The 20,812-nt window shown below is 39.5% G+C and overlaps 1 pseudogene; it reads left to right on the top strand.

Annotated features, from left to right (window-relative positions):
* The first annotated feature begins 596 nt into the window (after positions 1-596).
* Positions 597-1,696, top strand: LOC133769625 (protein GOLM2-like; annotated as a pseudogene).
* Positions 1,697-20,812: the final 19,116 nt, after the last annotated feature.

Raw genomic sequence — 20,812 nt, 5'->3', positions numbered from 1 at the left:
ACCCTGTGTGCCAGCGCTGCAAGGCGGAGGATTAGCCTGTTAAGCCACGGCACCGGCCCCTTTTAGATTTTGATGAGCTGTTTTTTGTTATCCACCACCTCAGGTTGCTGGTTGCTCAGTTAAACAATTACCTTTAAATGTTTTGAACAAATGCCTCTAAGGAATGGGCCTCTTCATACCAAGTGAGCTCTGATTAGTTCAAATAGTCTTATAGGTAAAGTCCTCCAAAGAACCATCATCCACGTCAGATAATGACAGTGTTCTGGGGCTAAAGCTTTGACAGAACCATAACCCAGTTGACTTATTTCACAGTGTGGATTTTCAAAGCTACCATGCAGTTGGAGAGAGAGGGAAGGGTATAGGACAAGTTAAAATGCCATTGAGGCACTTTGACCATTTTGAGTAGCTATTTTTCTGGTGTATATATGTTCCATAGATTGTACAGGCCTTTAGTTAGCTTCATGTGTTCTGAAAAAGTTGATTCTATAATTATTGTAAATTTTTCACTGATATGTGGGACAGAGAATTTTCTCAGAGACCTGAGCTTCTGCTTGCAAATTGCTGTGAAGCCTTAGGGTACAGCCCAGTTTGACCCCATGCTGGGTTTTGAGGCCAACCCAAGGGCTGGCTGTCTGCCCTCCTTTATGCTGCTGGTGCTTCTGGTAGTGATTGTTTTCCTGGCCTTTACTACTAGAGCACTTCTTCCTGACACATCTTGCTTCCAGAGAAGGAGACGGAGCCGCAGGGCCAGGTTCAGTGCACAGAGATGGCCCGCAGGCATCTGAAGAAGTATATCTGAATATCTCTTGCTCTTGGTGGGCAGGCATAAGAAACAGATGTACCAGAGGGGCCAAATTATGGTCACCTCACCAGCAACCTACTGGCTGGGAGGGTCTGGGGAAGAGATGCGAAGATGACAAGGTTAAACTACAGAACAGCATTTCATATCAGGTAGCAGACCTACATCATTTAAAGGGGTAACTTGTTGAGCTTAATCAGGAGTTTCTTCCACAAGAAGATCAGCTTCAGCACTACAGACAGAAAAGTACTTTCCTTGTGCAGTGGTTAGCATATGAGACTTTTCAGTGTGGACAGCAGGTCAAGGAATTAAGAGCATGATATGAAGAAAAATTAGCAGACCAATTTTTTCAACAAAATCAAGAGACTCACAAAGTTCAAGCAAATGATGGAGAATAATCAGGTGTGAATGATTATGTAGTAGCTAAAAATATTCCAAAAGTAGCTGAGAATGAAGAACCCCCAAGTTATACTACATATGGGAAAGAACAAATCAATGAGGTGGTGATGTGGGATGGCTGGAATAGAAGAGAATGACCTAGTGATGATCTTCCCACTGCTTTAAAGAGGACTTCTATTTCAGTTTCTGAACATGGAACTCATCAAACAATTTCCCATCTTCCAAGTAGACAACCTCTGTCCACAAATTTGGCTGAAGATGCACAGGTGAACCACAGTGCAACCCTTGGTACTCAAAACAGAACCCTTCTAACATTCTTCAGCATTTAACTAGAGGCCCAAACTTGGAGAGTGAACCCAGAATTCTAACAGCTGTACTAAACAGACTTCCAAGGATAAATTTGGTGTCTTCCATAAATTGAAGCAAAACGATGAAGAATGAAAGCTTCAGGTGGACTTTGCAAACTGTGAAAAGCAGCATTTCAATGATGTCCTTTAAATCCTAAGGAAAAACTTAAAAAAACATAAAGTACTGTAAAATGAAATTTCTACTCCATCATTTTTACTTTTTTAAAATAAAGATCAGTTCTATGGGTTGTAAAGATACATTGAGATAGATTTAAGGAATATTTTAATGAATCAATATATCCATGTATATATGTGAACCTTTTCCTATTATATTCTCTAAGTAGACACTTTATTTGTTATGTTACGGTTGAGCCAAAACAGTTAATCTTTGCATTTAAAGCAAACTACTGTGTTTTTCACATTTTATTGAGCCCAATAATTCTTTCCACAAGTAGACAAGCAAGGAAAAATTGTTGTACATTTTATGTTTCACATAGTTTAATCAGAGTGAGAACAGTTACTCAGTTGAAAATTTTTTATGTAGTAATGTATTGTTAGCCCAACAGATGTTCTATATCTATCCCTTATTTCATGATCTTCAAGGAGTTATACCTATAATAATTACATAAAAAAGGGGAAATGGAAAACAAACACTGGACAACATGTGTACAAAATTCCCTCCCTACTCCTGTTATTTTACATGAGTGCTAATGTGTTTTGGCAAATAAGTTTTCAGTTGGGGCCTGCTAAGACATGACAGTATTCATGAGTTATATCTTATATCTTACTTGGTTCTTGAACTTGTGGAATGCAGGATTCATATGTATTTTCAGTTTTTATTTTTTCCTCAAGTAACACCAGTACTGCTTCACTATGGCCATCACTAGCTAATTTTTTTATATTTTCATAGTTCAGACTGGTGAAGATATTTGTGATTGAAATGCCAGATCCTGAAAGGGGCTAAATCTACTTTGAAATGAATCTGCAATCAGGATTTCAAAGCTTTTCTGATCATTTTACTGATCTTTTATGACTAGACTTTTTCAGAAGTACTACATAAAGAATTTTAGCATGTTTTTATAAATGCACAAATAAATGTAAGTACAGTGAGGTCCCCTACTATTTTATTAAAATAGCTTAAAATTTATAACAAAAATGAATCATTGTCATTAATATGTTAGTTAAGAACACATAAAGCTCATATTTGTTAGACTTACAAAATTATTTAAATGTATTTGCCTTTTATTTAACTCTATTTAATAAAATGTATAAGCTAGCTAATCCCTGTTCTCTGATTTATATCATTTTAAAAATCTTATCCCACCTCCTAAAACAAAAAGTTTTAATCATAAATAGAAATTTAAGATTGTCAACCCTGTTTTTCAGAAGGATGACTGTTAATTGCACACAAACAACATGAAATGCATTTCCCCCTAGTACTAATATTTCAGTCAAAATTCAGACTAACAGTGGCTAAGAGATAGGTCATTCACTTGCTGAGGTGCTCCAATTCTTAAACTTCAGCTTCAAATTAATTAATGACCATGAAAAGATGCAATAATCTACTGTTTTTCCCACATTGTCAAACAATCCATGACTTTATCGTAATTAGAATCAGGCCATATTTAAGAAGTATTATGGTTCACAGAATTTTTAAAATATAATTAAAGGGAAGTGACATACATCTTTTGGGCCTTAGTGTGAGGAGATGAATCTAAAAATACTCCTAGTTGTACTTCTTTCTATTTAATTTTGTAAAATCTGTACAAAAGAAAATCATGAAATTACCTTAGTTGCTTTGTCATAAAAACCATTTGGTTGTATGGTAGCTATTACATAGCAAAATTTCTTCAATTAACAACTAAGAATTTTTTAAGTTTTATTTATTTATTTGAAAGGCAGAGTTACAGAGAGAATGGAAGAGACACACAGAGAGAGAGGTCTTCCATTTACTGGTTCACTCCCCAAATGGCCACAATGGCCAGAGCAAGGCTGAGCCAGGCTAAAGCTAGGAGCCAGGAGCTTCATCCTGCACTACCATTTGGCTGTCAAGGGCCCAAGTACATGAGCCATCTTATGTTGCATTTCACAGACCATTAGCAAGGAGTTAGATTGGAGCTAGAGCTGCTGCCAGGGGGTTGAATTGGTGGCCATGTGGGTGCTGGTGTCACAGGTGGCAGCTTTACTACACTACAACACCAGCACCAGCAGCCTAGACATTTCATAACTGGAGAAATCCCAGACTAATTGATAATATTTTTGACCGTATTAACTATGTGAATCTTTTAAAAAAATATTTGTTTATTTGAAAAGCAGAGTTAGAGATGGAGGAGGCAGAGAAAGATCTTCCATCTGTTCACTCCCCATTTGGCCACAACCACTGGGGCTGGGCCAGGCCAAAGCCAAGAGCTTCTTCTAGGTCTCCCATATGGGTGTCAGGGGCCTGGATCAGAAGTAGAGCAGCTGGGACACTTACTGGCACCATATGGGATGCCAGTGTCACAGAGGATTGCTTAATCTCCTATGCGACAACAACTACCCTATGTGAATCAACATTCTACAATCTGTTTTAGACATACTGTTTTTATGTTTTACTTCTGCCTTAAGCTTTCAGGTTTTCTTGATGTATTTTTTGCCCTAATTTAGTGTTAAGTTGATGGAAATCATCTCTTGCTGGGTTCTGATAAATTAAAAATTGAAAAAAGAGGCTATTTATCTCTTTATGAAAGACAGAATCTTCCATCCACTGGTTCATTCCTCAAATGGTTGCAACAGCCAGGAGCCAGGAACTCCATCCTGGTTGCCCACATGGATGGCAGGGACCCAAGTGCTTGAGCCATTGTCTTCTCTCTTCTAGGTGCATTAGCAGGAAGCTGGATCAGAAGCAGAATACCCAGCACTCAAACCTGAACTCTAGTATGGAGTGTAGGCATCCTAAGTAGCGGCTTAACCTGATGGACCACAACATCCACCCCTGAAGTCATCTGGAATCTTTTCCTTTTATCAGTTTCCAAGTCTACTAGTTTTCATAGAATTTTTCTTTAATTTGTGGCTTGTAATTTTTTCTTCCAGCGTCTTTAATATTCATGATTCCTTGAATGGTGTTTTGCTACTTTTCTTTTCTCAATCCCCTTGTGTTCAAGGAAGTTTCTGTATCTAATAACTTCAATTTCCACCCAGATGGGCAATGATTCTCAAATTCTGTCCTCATCCTAGAGCTTCCTTCTGCATTCTGAAATAATGTTTCCTGGCAATTCTGCCTTATTTTCCAGAGAATCTTAATGTTTCCACATGAACAGTTCTGTCTCACTAAAACTTTAAAAAAAATGTAAAATGTCATCCTACTTTAAAACATATTTTATTTACTTAAAAGGCAGGGTGACAAAGAGAAAGGGAGAGACAAAGAGAGAAAGAGATCTTCTGTTCACTGGTTCACTCTCTCAAATGGCTGCTACAGCCAGGGATAGGCCAGGCTGAAGCCAGGAGCCTCAGACTGAGTCTCCCGTGTCGGTGGCAAGAGTCCAACCAAGTATGTGGGCCATCATCTAGTGCTTTTCCAGGCACATTAGTAGGGAGCTGGATTAGAAGCAGAACTAGGCCGGCACCGTGGCTTAACAGGCTAATCCTCCACCTTGAGGCACTGGCACACCAGGTTCTAGTCCCGGTTGGGGCGCCGGATTCTATCCCGGTTGCCCCTCTTCCAGGCCAGCTCTCTGCTATGGCCCGGGAAGGCCTTGGAGGATGGCCCAAGTCCTTGGACCCTGCACCCGCATGGGAGACCAGGAGAAGCACCTGGCTCCTGGCTTCGGATAAGCGAGATGCGCCGGCCTCAGAAGCCATTGGAGGGTGAACCAACGGTAAAGGAAGACCTTTCTCCCTCCCTCTCTCTCTCTCTCACTGTCTAACTCTGTCTGTCAAAAAAAAAAGAGTACATAGGAAAAGTAGTGATTTTTCAAAGATTTCTAATTCTAAATGTTTGAAATAAATTTTGTTGTCACAGGGATTGGTGTCATTTGAGGATGTGAGTGTGGACTTCAGTCAGGAAGAATGGCATAAAATGAACCCTGCTCAGAAGACCCTGTACAGAGATTTCATGCTGGAGACCTACAGCCATCTCGTCTCAGTAGGTAAGCAGACCTTATTACGTGTCTCCTTGTAGAATATATATCCTTTCTTTTTCTGTTAACTTTTTTTAAAAAATATTATTTATTTATTCGAAAGGTAAAATTCGAGAGAGGGAGAGGCAGAGGCAGAGAGCAAGAAGTCTTCCATCTGCTGATTCACTCCTAAAATGGCCACAAAGGCCAGGGCTGGGCCAGTGCAAAGCCAGGAGTCAAGATCTTTGTCCTAGCATCACACATGGGTGCAGGGGCCCAAGCACTTTTCCAGGCACATTAGCACAGAGCTGGATCAGAAGTGGAGCAGCCAGGACTAGTTCTAGTACCCATATGGGATGCCAGCACTTTAAGCGACAGCTTAACCTGCTATGCCACAATGTTGGCCCCAATATACATCCTTTTTAAAAATTATCATGACATATGGGCCCTTATAGAGATTAATATTGTACTGGCTTTGAATTAAGAGGTCTAAGGTTAAGAGACAAAAATGATGGTTTTATCCCATTGAAAACTTTGCCATGTTTTTGAATCTTCAGAATCCCAAAAGCCCATGAATCTCATCTATATATATTCTCAATTATTCTGTTTATAGGATATTGTGTTACCAAACCTGATGTGATATTCAAATTGGAACAAGGTGAAAAGCTGTGGTCCTTGGAGGACAAATTGCTAAACCAGCAGGAACCAGGTGAGTGAACACTGACAGAAAGAGATCTGGGGTTGTTTGACCTTAGAAGAACACTTTTGTTAGTTTATTTTTTAATTATTGAAATAGTTATTGAAATATAATGCATGTATCATATAATTCCTTATTTAAAGTACAAAGTTCAGTGACTTGGCATATGCACAAATTTATACAAACATCACCACAGTCAATTTTCATCACTTCAGAAAGAAACCTGTATCTTTCAGTTATCACCCTTCTAACCCCTAGCCTCTCTGGTCCTAAGCAATTACTAATATCCTTCTGTCTCTACATTTGCCTATTCTGGACATTTCATATAAATGGAATTATATAACATTTGATCATTTATTACTGGTTTCTTTTGCTTAGTTTACAAGATTGATATGTATCAGTACTTCATCCTTTTGTGGCCAGATAATATAACACTGTATGGACATACCACATTTTGTTTGCCTATTCATTAGTGATTTGCCTTTTGGCTGTTGTGAATAAAGCTGATATAAACATTCATTTACATGTTTCTATATGGATATATGTTTTTATTTTTCTTAAGTATATACTTAGGATGAAACTGCTGGGTGATACAGCACCTCTTTGTTTATATCTTTGAGGACCTAATTTTTCTGATTTATACACATCCTCACCATAGTAGGAGATTTTATTCTAACCATTCTTATGGATATGAAGTGGTCCCCTTGTGGTTTTGATTTATATTTCTGTTAGTCTGCTGGAGCTTTCATAATAAAATACCATAAGCTGAGTGGCTTAAACAACAGAAATGTATTTCTTACAGTTGTATAGGCTGGAATTCCAAGATTAGGGTGCCAGTAGGTTGATTTCTGATAAGGCCTCTCTTTTTCTTTTCTTTTTGAAAGATTTTATTTATATATTTGAGAGGCAGAGTTACAGATGGTGAGAGGGAGAGACAGAGAGGAAGGTCCTCCATCCATTGGTTCACTCCCCAAGGGGCTGCAATGGCCAGAGCTGAGCCAATCCAAAGCCAAGAACCAGGATCTTCCTCCAGGTTTCCCATGTAGGTGCAAGGGCCCAAGTGCTTGGGCCATCTCCCACTGCTTTTCCAGGCCATAGCAGGGAGCTGGATCAGAAGAGGAGCAGCTGGGACTAGATCCGGCGCCCATATGGGATGCTGATGCTGCAGGTGGAGGATTAACCTACTGTACCATAGCACCAGCCCCAGGCCTCTTTTTCAATTCTACAGTCACCTTCAGACTGTGCCTTCATATGGCCTTTCCCTTATGCACATGCAGTTGAAGAGAAAGAATATCCTAGTGTTTCTTCCTTTACTTACAAGAACTCCTGTCCTGTAAGATAAAGCCCCACGCTTATGACCTCATTTAAAACCATACTTCCTCATTACACTTGAGGGTTAGGGCAATAACATGAAATTGGGGAGGAGACATAGTTCAGTCCATAAAAATCTACTGGATCAGCCAGTGCCATGGCTCACTTGGCTAGTCCTCTGCCTGCGACACCAGCACCCTGGGTTCTAGTCCCGGTTGGGGCGCCGGATTCTGTCCTGGTTGCTCCTCTTCCAGTCCAGCTCTCTGCTATGGCCCAGGAAGGCAGTGGAGGATGGCCCAAGTGCTTGGGCCCTGCACCTGCATGGGAGACCAGGAGGAAGCACCTGGCTCCTGGCTCGGATCAGCGCAGCACATTGGCCGTAATGGCCATTTGGGGAGTGAACCAACGGAAGGAAGACCTTTTTCTCTGTCTCTCTCTCTCTCTCACTGTCTAACTATGCCTGTCAAAAAAAAAATCTACCTGATCACTTAGGACAGCAGTGACCTTTTTATATGCATATTAGCCTTTGTCTATGCTATTAAGCAATCTTGGGAATTTTCAAGTTACATTTTTAAATTATTTATTAAAAGAAAGTAAAATTATCAGAATTATTAGGAATAAAGCATACTTACCAAACATTTTTGTTATGGAGAAATATAAATAAAGGGCATAACATAAAGGTTGACATAATTTACATCAAGTCTATCTTCCAGTCAATGCAAATAATTGGATTAGTTGAAAACAATATCTCTAAATAAGTGACTTAGAAAAATTGTAATGAAAGATGTTGAATTAATAAAATAATTTAGGACTCATGTCCTGTTATTAAGATTTTAACTTAGGGAATAAGTGCATTAAATGAAAAGAGTCCCTTTTAGCTCAAGAGCACAGATTATAGAAAACCTTTAAGTATTTTAATGACTAAACCAAAAAGTATGTCAGTGTTCATAAGATAATGGAAAGAGAATTGGAAATGAAAAAAAAAAACTGGTGTTAAATTGGAAATGGCATAGAAAATTAATTAATTAAAAAATTATGTAGGATCTCTGTCTTTAATGTGCTGCACACTGTTATTTAATGCTATAACTAGTACTCCAACAGTATTTTTTAAATTTTGTGTTGCTATATGGGGGCAAACTGTTGAAATCTTTACCTAATATATACTAAACTGATCTTCTGATATAAAGAGAATTGAAAATGAATCTTGATGTGAATGGAAGGGGAGAGGGAGCGGGAAAGGGGAGGGTTGCCGGTGGGAGGGAAGTTATGGGAGGGGGGGAGCCATTGTAACCCATAAGCTGTACTTTGGAAATTTGTATTCATTAAATAAAAGTTTAATAAATAAAAAAAATGGAATTCTAATGACCTAAAGCTCAGTAGAATTAGGAACTCATACTGTCTCCTCAAATAAGGAACTCATAACTCTGTCTCACCTGAACATTAAATAAACACCCCTACAGAAGGTATTAGTGACATTTTTATTAAAGTGGACCATACATTCCATTGTATGCCATCTGCAAAAAACAAACCTTTCAAGTTCCTACAAAATAATCATACAATATTGAAAATATAAATTTTAAAGAGAATCACCACAAATCTTACTTGAACATAGTTTGTAAAATCTAGAAATTAATAATTGAGTAAACAAAAACACATGAAAAATTTTCTAAGTTATCTTTTAAACATTGTATAAAAGGAAATCAAAACCAAATTTATATAATACTTAAGAAATTATAAATGTAACTGCAAATTAGAAACCTTCAAATGCAGCCAAATTAGTGAGCATTGATTAAGCAGGAACAGTAACAAAAGTACATTGATGAAAACAGAAGACTTTGAAAGTAGAATCAGAAATTATTACATTGTAAACTGAGAAACAGAATGTTCTTAGAATAAAAAATGAGCTGACATTGTTGTGCAGCAGTAAAAGCCACCACCTGCAAAACTGGCATCCCATACAGGTGCTGGTTCATTTCTCAGCTGCTCCTCTTCCAAACCAACTCCCTACTGATAGCTTGGGAAAAGCAGTGGAAGATGGCCCAAGTGTTTGAGCCTCTGCTACCCATCCAGGTGGGAAACCCAGATGAACCTCCTGGCTCTGAGCTTCCACCTGGCCCAGCCGTCACCACTGAAACCATCTGGGGAGTGAGCCAGCAGATGGAACATGTCTCTTTCTCTGTCTCTCCCCCTTTCCTTGTAATTCTGAATTTCAAATCAGTAAATGTGTTCAAAAAAGAATAAAAAACAAAAAATAGATGACAGACAAAAAAAGGAATCATCTACATATCTATCCTTAAACTATAACCTTGATTAACTTATTAATTAGAATTAGGTTTTGGAATTAGGCAGTTTTCTTATCTTCTTTATTGATTTTAAAATGACCTTTTTAATCCTCACAAAACAAGTATTGAAGCATTTTAAGGGACTGTGTTGAATTTATAAATCAAATTAAGGAGAATTGTCATCTTAGAATTTAGAATTTAGTTTCCCAGTCCATAAACAAAATATACCTCCCACTTATTTAGGATTTCTTTCATTAATGTCTTGTGGTTTTCAGTATACTATACCAAGGCTTTGGTGCTATGATAAATGATACTGTTTCTCTCATTTCAGATTCCAGTTGATTTGTTCACAGGTGTAAGATTGTTTGTAGACCACATATTCTGCCCTTGTTAAAAATTCTTACTAGGGAGTAAGCATTTGACATAGCAGACCATATTAGAGACCTGCTTCTGATTCCAGCCTCCTACTCATGTATACCTGGGAAGCACCAAGTGATGCCTCAAGTAGTTGAGTCTCTGCTTCCTTTATGGCAGACCTGAGTTGAGTTCTAGGCCCTTGGCTTCAGCCTGGGCCAGTCCTCGGAGCACATCAGAGAATTCACACTGGAGAGAAACCCTTTGAGTGTAATGAATGTGGGAGACCTTTTGCCCATATTTCTGTACTTAGAGCACATCAAAGAATTCACACAGAGGAGAAACCATACAAATGTAATGAGTGTGGGAGATCTTTTACATATAATTCAGCCTTCAGAGCACATCTGAGAACTCACACAGGTGAGAAGCCTTATGAATGCAATAGCTGTGAGAAAACTTTTGCCCACAATTCAGCCCTAAGAGTACATCAGTGAAAACACACAGGACAGAAGCCCTATGAATGTAATGACTGTGAGAAAACATTTGCACATAATTCAACCCTCAGAGCACATCAGAAAATTCACACTAGAGAGAAACTCTATGAATGTGGTGAATGTGGAAAAACATTTTCCCAGAAGACACACATCAAAGAATTCACACAGGGGAGAAACCCTATAAATGTAATTAAAGTGTGGGAAAACTTTCTCACAGAAGTCATACCTCACTGGACATGAGAGAATTCATGCAGGGGGAAAAAACCTTATGAATGTAACATATGTGGGAAAACTTGTGTCTATAAGGCTGCTCTCATAGTGCATCAAAGAATTCACAAAGGGCAGAAACCCTATGAATGTAATGCATGTGGGGAAAGTTTCTCCCAAAGAATATACCTTTGTGCACATCAGAGAATTCATTCAGGGGAGAAACCCTATGAATGTAATGTCTTTGGGAAAACTTGAACAGATAATTTGGCCCTCAGGGGACATCACAGAATTCACACAGGGGAGAAACTGTATGAATGTAATGAATGTGGAAAGACTTTCTCAAAGACATCACATCTCAGCGCATCTGAGAACTCGCAGAGGGGAGAAAACCTACAAATGTAATCAATGTGGCAAAACTTTCTCAGAAAAGTCATATATTAGTGCACATTAAAGAATTCACACAGGGGAGAAACCCTATGAGTGTACTATATTTGGAAAAACATCTGCCCATAATTCAACACTCAGAGTACATCAGCGAATTCACACAGGTGTAAAGTCCTATGAATGTAGCGAGTGTGGAAAAACATTCTTCCAGAATTCACACCTTAGTGCACACCAGAGAATTCACACAGGGGAGAAACCTTATGACTGTATGAATGCAGGAAAGCTTTTGCTCAAAATTCAACTCTCAGAATAAACCAGAGAAATCACACAGGAGAGAAAGCTTATGAATGTGACAGATGTGGGAAAGCCTTTGTCCATAAGGCAGCTCTCAGAATACATTGCACCAGATGCACACCAGAGAGAAAACTAATGTGTAAAGAATTTGGGAAGTCCTGAATTAGTTCAAGTGTTATTAGGTAACAGAGAGTGGGGGAATTCATGTCATGAAGATGGATAAATGGTGCTACATAACAAACATGGTAGAATGCACAGTGAAAGAAGCTTGAGCACAGAACTGGATTCTCCATTTTACATCTTTACAAGTTGGTTTTCTTTTTTCCCATGCATTAAGTTTGTAGTCTGTTGAGCTCTTACAGCTGTAGTCTATTAAATGCATATATTTGATCAATTCTTTGTCCAAGTAGGTTGAAATCTTATGCATATATGTCCAAAAACTAGAAGGGATCAACTTATTGTATGTGAGAGACTTAACATGAGGAGAAAACTTTGTATTAACATCTTGAATAGTCAGAAGCCTTCTTTAAAAATCAGGGAGGTCTAGGGGTAGGCCTTGTCATGCAGTGGGTTAAGCCACTGCGTGGGATCCTGGCACCCCATATAATAGCCTGCTCAAGTCCTGTCTGCTTGCAATCCTGCTCCCTTCTAATTCTCCTGGGAAAGCAGCAGAAGATGGCCCAAGTGTTGGGCTGCTTTCTCCTACACAGGAGACCCAGATGGAGTTCCCAGCTCCTGCCTTTGGCCTTGCCTATCCCTGGCCATTGCAGCCATCTGGGGAGTAATCCAGTGGATGGAAAAAATGTTCAATAAATATATCTTTTAAAGAATCAGGTAGGACTCAGGGAGAACAGAAGACTTTATAAAAGTGAGCTGCATTAGACATCAAGTAATTATAGTAAAATTCTATATGTTGTATAAATGACTTTTTTCCACCTGTTTTCAGAAAATAATTTTCTGAGAAGATTTGTCAATCTCAGAATCAGGGATAAAATTACTAAGAACTGATGTACTAAAATAAGTACTTTCATATAATATCAAAAATTCTATATAAAATTACAAGAAAATACTTACAGACAAATTCACTGTAAAAAGTCTTTAAAGTGAAAAAAAATCACTTGAGGGGGTGGAGCCAAGATGGCGGTAAGTGCTTTAGTGCTTTAGTGTGCCTTAGTTTGGGAAAATAAAGTTTCATAAAAGTGGAATTACTGTAGCCTCAGGAAAAGACTCAAGAAAAAAACTGCAGATGAAACACTTCCGGATCTAGTGGATGTGAAACAGAGGACTTACAGGGAGCCCACCGCGTGGAAAACCAACCAAGACGAGCCAAGCGGCGGGAGACGAGCCAGAGCCACAGAATCTCGCCAGCGTGGGAACTGGAGGGGGGTAAGACAAAGACCTCAGAAACCCGAGACATTGGGGGGGGGACAGAGGCCTCTCCCTTCACTCACCAAGCAAAACAAAGAGCACCGCGATTTTACATATGTAAAGCGCAGCCAAACTCAGTAACTTTAGTGAAACTGGAGAACACAGTGAGGGCTGCATAAACTCTTTGTGTGGTCCCAGGGGTAGATCAAACGAATACTCACAGAGGCCAGATTTCAACTACCCTCAACTCCACTCCCAACTGAGTCAAAAAAAAAAAAAGAGAGAGCGAGCGAGCCAGCAAGGAGCAAGTGAGTGAGCAATCTGGGAGAGTGTCTCTTTACACAGCCTTAAACCTGAAGAATCAAGCATAGCTTTCTGGCCACACCCATCACAGCCCCTAAGGCTCCAACAAAGCAGACAGCTCACTTAGAGGAATAGTATAACGAGAAAAAAACACCACAGCAAAAAAAAAAAAAAAAACACCATAAATTATCTCCAACATGCCAAACAACAAACATAGAAGCTGAGGTAACAAGAGCAAGGAAGACACTATGACGCCCCCAAGTGAACAAGACACGCCAATGCAAGATTATGAAGATAAAGATATAGAGGAAATGCAAGAAGCAGATCTCAAAAAATTGATAAGAACATTAAGAAGTTCTCAAAAACAAATTCTTGAACTACAGAAACCCTTAATGGACAAGATAGAAAATCTCCCGTGAAAATGAAATATTAAGGAGGAATCAAAATGAACTGAAACAACTAGTAGAACAGGAAACTGAGATAGTGACAAAAAAACACAATGAAATGAAGAACTCAATAGATCAAATGGCAAACACATTAGAGAGCCTTAAAAACAGAATGGGTGAAGCAGAAGAGAGAATATCGGAATTAGAAGACAGAGAACAGGAAAGGAAACAGTCAAATCAAAGAAAAGAAGAAGAAATCAGAAATCTAAAAAATACTGTCAGGAATCTACAGGATACTATTAAAAAACCCAATATTCGGGTTCTAGGAGTTCCTGAAGGCATGGAGAGGGAGAAAGGATTAGAAGGCCTTTTTAGTGAGATACTAGCAGAAAATTTCCCAGGTTTGGAGAAGGACAGAGACATCCTAGTACAGGAAGCTCATAGAACTCCTAATATACGTGACCAAAAGAGATCCCCACCACGGCACGTCGTAATCAAACTCACCACAGTGAAACACAAAGAAAAGATCCTAAAATGTGCAAGAGAGAAACTCCAGATTACTCTCAGAGGATCTCCAATTAGACTTACAGCTGACTTCTCATCAGAAACCCCACAAGCTAGGAGAGAATGGCGAGATATAGCCCCGGTACTAAGAGAGAAAAACTGACAGCCCAGAATATTATATCCTGCAAAGCTCTCATTTATGAATGAAGGTGAAATAAAGACCTTTCACAGCAAACAGAAATTGAAATAATTTGTCGCCACTCGTCCAGCCCTGCAAAAGATGCTTAAAGATGTGTTACATACAGAAACACAGAAACACGGTCACCAATATGAAAGAAGGTAAAGGAAGGAAACCTCACAGCAAAAGACCACAAGAATCTCAAATCAGATATTAGAAAATATCTTTGGCAAATGGCAGGGCAAAGTTACTCCTTCTCAATAGTCACATTGAATGTTAATGGCTTGAACTGTCCAGTTAAAAGACACCGATTGGCTGATTGGGTTAAGGAACAAAACCCATCTATTTGCTACTTACAAGAAACTCATCTTTCCAACAATGATCCATACAGGCTGAAAGTGAAAGGCTGGAAAAAGATATACCATGCCAACAGAAATGAAAAAAGAGCGGGCGTAGCCATCTTAATATCGGACAACATAAACTTTACCACAAAAACTGTCAGGAGAGACAAAGAGGGGCACTATATAATGATTAAGGGATCCATTCAACAGGAAGATATAACAATTATCAATGAATATGCACCTAATTACAGGGCACCAGCTTATTTAAAAGACTTGTTAAGGGACTTAAAGGGAGACTTAGACCACAATACAGTAGTACTGCGGGACTTCAATACTCCACTCTCAGAGATAGACAGATCAACAGGACAGAAGATCAACAAGGAGACAGCAGATTTAAATGACACTATAGCCCAAATGGATCTAACAGATATCTACAGAACATTTCACCCTATATCTAAGGCCTTTACATTCTTCTCAGCAGTACATGGAACGTTCTCTAGGATTGACCACATACTAGGCCATAAATCAAGTCTCAGCAAATTCAAAAGAATTAGAATCATACCATGCAGCTTCTCAGACCACAAAGGAATGAAATTGGAAATTAGCAACTCGGGAATCCACAGAGCACGTGCAAACACATGGAGATTGAACAACATGCTCCTGAATGAACAATGGGTCATAGAAGAAATTAAAAGAGAGATCAAAAATTTTCTGGAAGTAAATGAGGATAACAGCACAACATACCAAAACCTATGGGATACAACAAAAGCAGTGTTAAGAGGAAAGTTTATATCAATAGGGGCCTACATCAAGAAATTGGAAAGGCACCAAATAGATGAGCTTTCAAGTCATCTCAAGGATCTAGAAAATCTGCAGCAAACCAAACCCAAACCCAGTAGGAGAAGAGAAATTATTAAAATCAAAGAAGAAATCAACAGGATTGAATCCAAAAAAAACATTTCAAAAAATAAGCCAAACGAGGAGATGGTTTTTTGAAAAAATAAACAAAATTGACACCCCATTGGCTCAACTAACTAAAAAAAGAAGAGAAAAGACCCAAATCAATAGGATCAGAGATGAAAAAGGAAACATAACAACAGACACCAGAGAAATAAAAAGAATCATCAGAAATTACTACAAGGACTTGCATGCCAGCAAACAGGGAAATCTATCAGAAATGGACAGATTCTTGGACACATACAACCTACCTAAATTGAGCCAGGAAGATATAGAAAACCTAAACAGACCCATAACTGACACAGAAATTGAAACAGTAATAAAGGCCCTCCCAACAAAGAAAAGCCCAGGACCAGATGGATTCACTGCTGAGTTCTACCAGACATTTAGAGAAGAACTAACTCCAATTCTTCTCAAACTATTCAGAGCAATCGAAAAAGAGGGAATCCTCCCAAATTCTTTCTATGAAGCCAGCATCACCTTAATTCCTAAGCCGGAAAAAGATGCAGCATTGAAAGAGAATTACAGCCCAATATCCCCGATGAACATAGATGCAAAAATACTCAATAAAATTCTGGCCAATAGAATGCAACAACACATCAGAAAGATCATCCACCCAGACCAAGTGGGATTTATCCCTGGTATGCAAGGATGGTTCAACGTTCACAAACAATCAACGTAATACACTACATTAACAGGCTGCAGAAGAGAAACCATATGATTCTCTCAATAGACACAGAGAAAGCATTTGATAAAATAGAACACCCTTTCATGATGAAAACTCTAAGCAAACTGGGTATGGAAGGAACATTCCTCAAAGCAATATATGAAAAGCCCACGGCCATAATCCTATTGAGTGGGGAAAAGTTGGAAGCATTTCCACTGAGATCTGGTACCAGACAGGGATGCCCACTCTCACCACTGCTATTCAATATAGTTCTGGAAGTTTTGGCCAGAGCTATTAGGCAAGAAAAAGAAATTAAATGGATACAAATTGGGAAGGAAGAACTCAAACTATCCCTGAGGAAGAACTGCTAAGATCAATCCCATTCACAATAGCTACAAAAACAATCAAATACCTTGGAATAAACTTAACCAAGGACGTTAAAGATCTCTACGATGAGAATTACAAAACCTTAAAGAAAGAAATAGAAGAGGATACCAAAAAATGGAGAAATCTTCCATGCTCATGGAATGGGAGGATCAATATCATCAAAATGTCCATTCTCCCAAAATCAATTTATACATTCAATGCAATACCAATCAAGATACTGAAGACATTCTTCTCAGATCTGGAAAAATTGATGCTGAAATCATATGGGGAGACAGAAGACCTCGAAGAGCCAAAGCATTCTTGTACAACAAAAACAAATCCGGAGGCATCACAATACCTGATTTCAGGACATACTACAGGGCAGTTGTTATCAAAACAGCATGGTACTGGTACAGAAACAAACGGATAGACCAATGGAACAGAATAGAAACACCAGAAATCAATCCAAACATCTACAGCCAACTTATATTTGATCCAAGATCCAAAACTAATCCCTGGAATAAGGACAGCCTATTCAATAAATGGTGCTGGGAAAATTAGATTTCCACGTGCAGAAGCTTGAAGCAAGACCCCTACTTTCCACCTTACACAAAAATTCACTCAACATGGATTAAAGACTTAAATCTACAAACCGAAACCATCAAATTATTAGAGAGCATTGGAGAAACCCTGGAAGATATAGGTACTTGCAAAGACTTCTTGGACAATAACCTGGAAGCACAGGCAGTCAAAACCAAAATTAACATTTGGGATTGCATCAAATTGAGAAGTTTCTGTACTTCAAAAGAAACAGTCAGGAAAGTGAAGAGGCAACCGACAGAATGGGAAAAAATATTTGCAAACTATACTACAGATAAAGGGTTGATAACCAGAATCTACAAAGAAATCAAGAAAATCCACAACAACAGAACAAACAACCCACTGAAGAGATGGGCCAAGGACCTCAATAGACATTTTTAGAAAGAGGAAATCCAAATGACCAACAGACACATGAAAAAATGTCCAGCATCCCTAGCAATCAGAGAAATGCAAATCAAGACCTCAATGAGGTTTCAACTCACCCCAGTTAGAATGGCTCACATTCTGAAATCCACCAACAATAGATGCTGGAGAGGAGGTGGGGAAAAATGGACAGTAACCTACTGTTGGTGGGAAGTCAAACTGGTTAAGCCACTATGGAAGTCAGTCTGGAGATTCCTCAGAAACCTGAACATAACCCTACCATACAACCCAGCCATCCCACTCCTTGGAATTTACCCAAAGGAAATTAATTTGGCTAATAAAAAATCCATCTGCACATTAATGTTTATTGCAGCTCAATTCACAATAGCTAAGACTTGGAATCCACTCAAATGCCCATCAACAGTAGACTGGATAATGAGATTATGGGACATGTACTCCATAGAATACTATACAGCAGTAGGAAACAATGAAACCCGGTCATTTGCAACAAGATGGAGGAATCTGGAAAACATCATGCTGAGTGAATTAAGCCAGTCCCAAAGAGACAAATATCATTTGTTTTCCCTGATTGGCGACAACTGAGCACCAAAGGGGAAACCTGTTGAAGTGAAATGGATACTATAAGAAACAATGACCTGATCAGCTCTTGTCCTGACTCTAGATGTACAATGTAATACTTTATCCTTTTTAGTATTTGTTGTTGTTGTTGTTGTTGTTCTAGTACTAGTGGTTGAACTCTGTAATTAACACACAATTATTCTTAGGTGTTTAAATCTTAACTGAAAAGTGATCCCTGTTAAATATAAGAGTGGAAAAAGAGAGGGAGGAGATGTACAATTTGGGACATGCTCAATCAGACTTGCCCAAATGGTGGAGTTATAAATATGCCAGAGGATTCCAATGCTGTCCACTCAGGGTGGCATGTACCGATACCATCTCACTGGTCCAAGTGATGGGTTTCAGTTCACAATTGATGGCTCTGATAGGTCTGGGAGTCAAAGGGATCACACAGGCAAGACAAGTGTCTGCTAATACTAACTGATAGAATCAAAAAGGGAGAGAAGGATCCAGCATGGGAAGTGGGATACACAGCAGACTCATAGAATGGCAGATGTCCTAAGCAGCACTCTGGCCTCAGAATCAGCCCTTAAGGCATTTGGATCTGGCTGAAGAGCCCATGAGAGTATTGTAGGCATGGAAAGCTAAGATACCATGAAAAAGAAAAAAAAAGAAGACCTAAATGAAAGATCTCTGCGAGTGAGATCCCAGTGGAAAGAATGGGGCCATCAAAGAAGGAGGTACCTTTCTCTGAAGGGAGGAGAGAACTTCCATTTTGACTATGACCCTGTCAGAATAAGATCAAAGTCAGCGAATTCTAAAGGCTTCCATAGCCTTGGCAACTCATGACTAGAGCCTAGGGAGATTACAGACGCCATAAACAAGAGTGTCAAATTGTTAAGTCAGCAACAGGAGTCATTGTGTACTTACATCTCATATGGGAGCTGTCCTTAATGTGTTGTCTAATGTGCAGTGATGCTATAACTAGTACTGAAACAGTATTTTTACACTTTGTGTTTCTCTGTGGGTGCAAACTGATGAAATCTTTACTAATTATATACAGAATCGATCTTCTGTATATAAAGATAATTGGAAATGAAAAAACAAACAAACAAACCTGGTGTTAAATTAGAAATGGCATAGAAAATTAATTAATTTAAAAAATATTATGTAGGATCTCTGTCTTTAATGTGCTGTACACTGTTATTTAATGCTATAACTAGTACTCCAACAGTATTTTTTTCACTTTGTGTTGCTATATGGGGCAAACTGTTGAAATCTTTACTTAATATGTACTAAACTGATCTTCTGTATATAAAGAGAATTGAAAATGAATCTTGATGTGAATGGAAGGGGAGAGGGAGCAGGAAAGGGGAGGGTTGCACGTGGGAGGGAGGTTACTTTGGAAATTTATATTCATTAAATAAAAGTTTAATAAATGAAAAGAAAAAAAAAAAACCTGAGTCTTGATGGACAGTATCCCTGGACAATAAGAAGTTTTGAAGATGACACAGCTGTGCACTTAACTCTAAGTCAGGCTCATACACTCAGAGAAGACCAGGGTGACAGTTACACTGGACACTGCAGCCTTCGTGCCAGGCCTAAATAAATGGGCAGAGCAGCAAAGAAACAGGCCCTTGAAGGGAAAAGACAGAATGTGGCACCAAGGTGGCAGCCTAGGGGCAGTGTGGGATGCAGGGCTAAGGAAGTGCTAGGTGAGGGCTGAGCGACTTTCCCAGGAAGACCAGGCCTTGGGAAGCCCTGGGCTCCTCCATGTGTTTTGAGCAGGGGAAAACTCATCGCTGAGGAGCCATGTATCTGATCCCAGGCTGTGGATGGGTCTTAGGTTGTTGCTGCCATGGCCAGGGTGGAACGGGCAAGAGAGGCATATCCTGGAGCCTGAGGCAGGGAGGGGCTGTAGGGGCAGGCACATCTTCTGTTCTTCCTTGTTCACCTCCCGGGTCACAGCAGATGGCAGAGTTGGAAAGAACTGATAGGTGGGGCCACCACCTAACACGGAGGGAAGAAGCCATTTCCCAGAGAGTCTTTGCTCTCCCAGGCTTCCTCAAACCCAGACCAGGTCATTAGGGGCTGTATAGCCAGCTGCCTTGTGATCCAGAGCAGGGGTTAATCCGGGCTACTTCTGTCCCCATCATCATGGGGCCATTGTCTCAACCTCACCCATGAGTGCTGCACTGAGGGCCACAAGAGTACATGAAGGGGTGTGGATTCCTGTCCTGCCAGGCCCACACACCTCATGTAACCTATGTGCCTGCTAGTATGAGTGAGCTGCCCCATGGGGCTGGGCTCTCTGCATTCTTCCACTCTCACCACCAAAACAGCCCAGCAATGTATGGTGGGAAAATTGAGGGACACCTGGTGGCATCTCAGTGCAGCAGGCATGCCATGAGGTGACAGTGACAAAGACACGAACTAGTATTTTGTGCTTCAGACGAGGAGTTTCTAGTCCTGGGGGTCTTGGAGCATGTGCATCTTGGGCACACAAGTGTAATGCAACAGAAGAACACGTGA

Source organism: Lepus europaeus, chromosome 11 (genome assembly GCF_033115175.1).
Source record: "Lepus europaeus isolate LE1 chromosome 11, mLepTim1.pri, whole genome shotgun sequence".
Classification (NCBI taxonomy): Eukaryota; Metazoa; Chordata; class Mammalia; order Lagomorpha; family Leporidae; genus Lepus; species Lepus europaeus.
The sequence above is the reverse complement of the archived record's forward strand: the minus strand, read 5'-3'. Positions and strand labels throughout refer to the sequence as shown.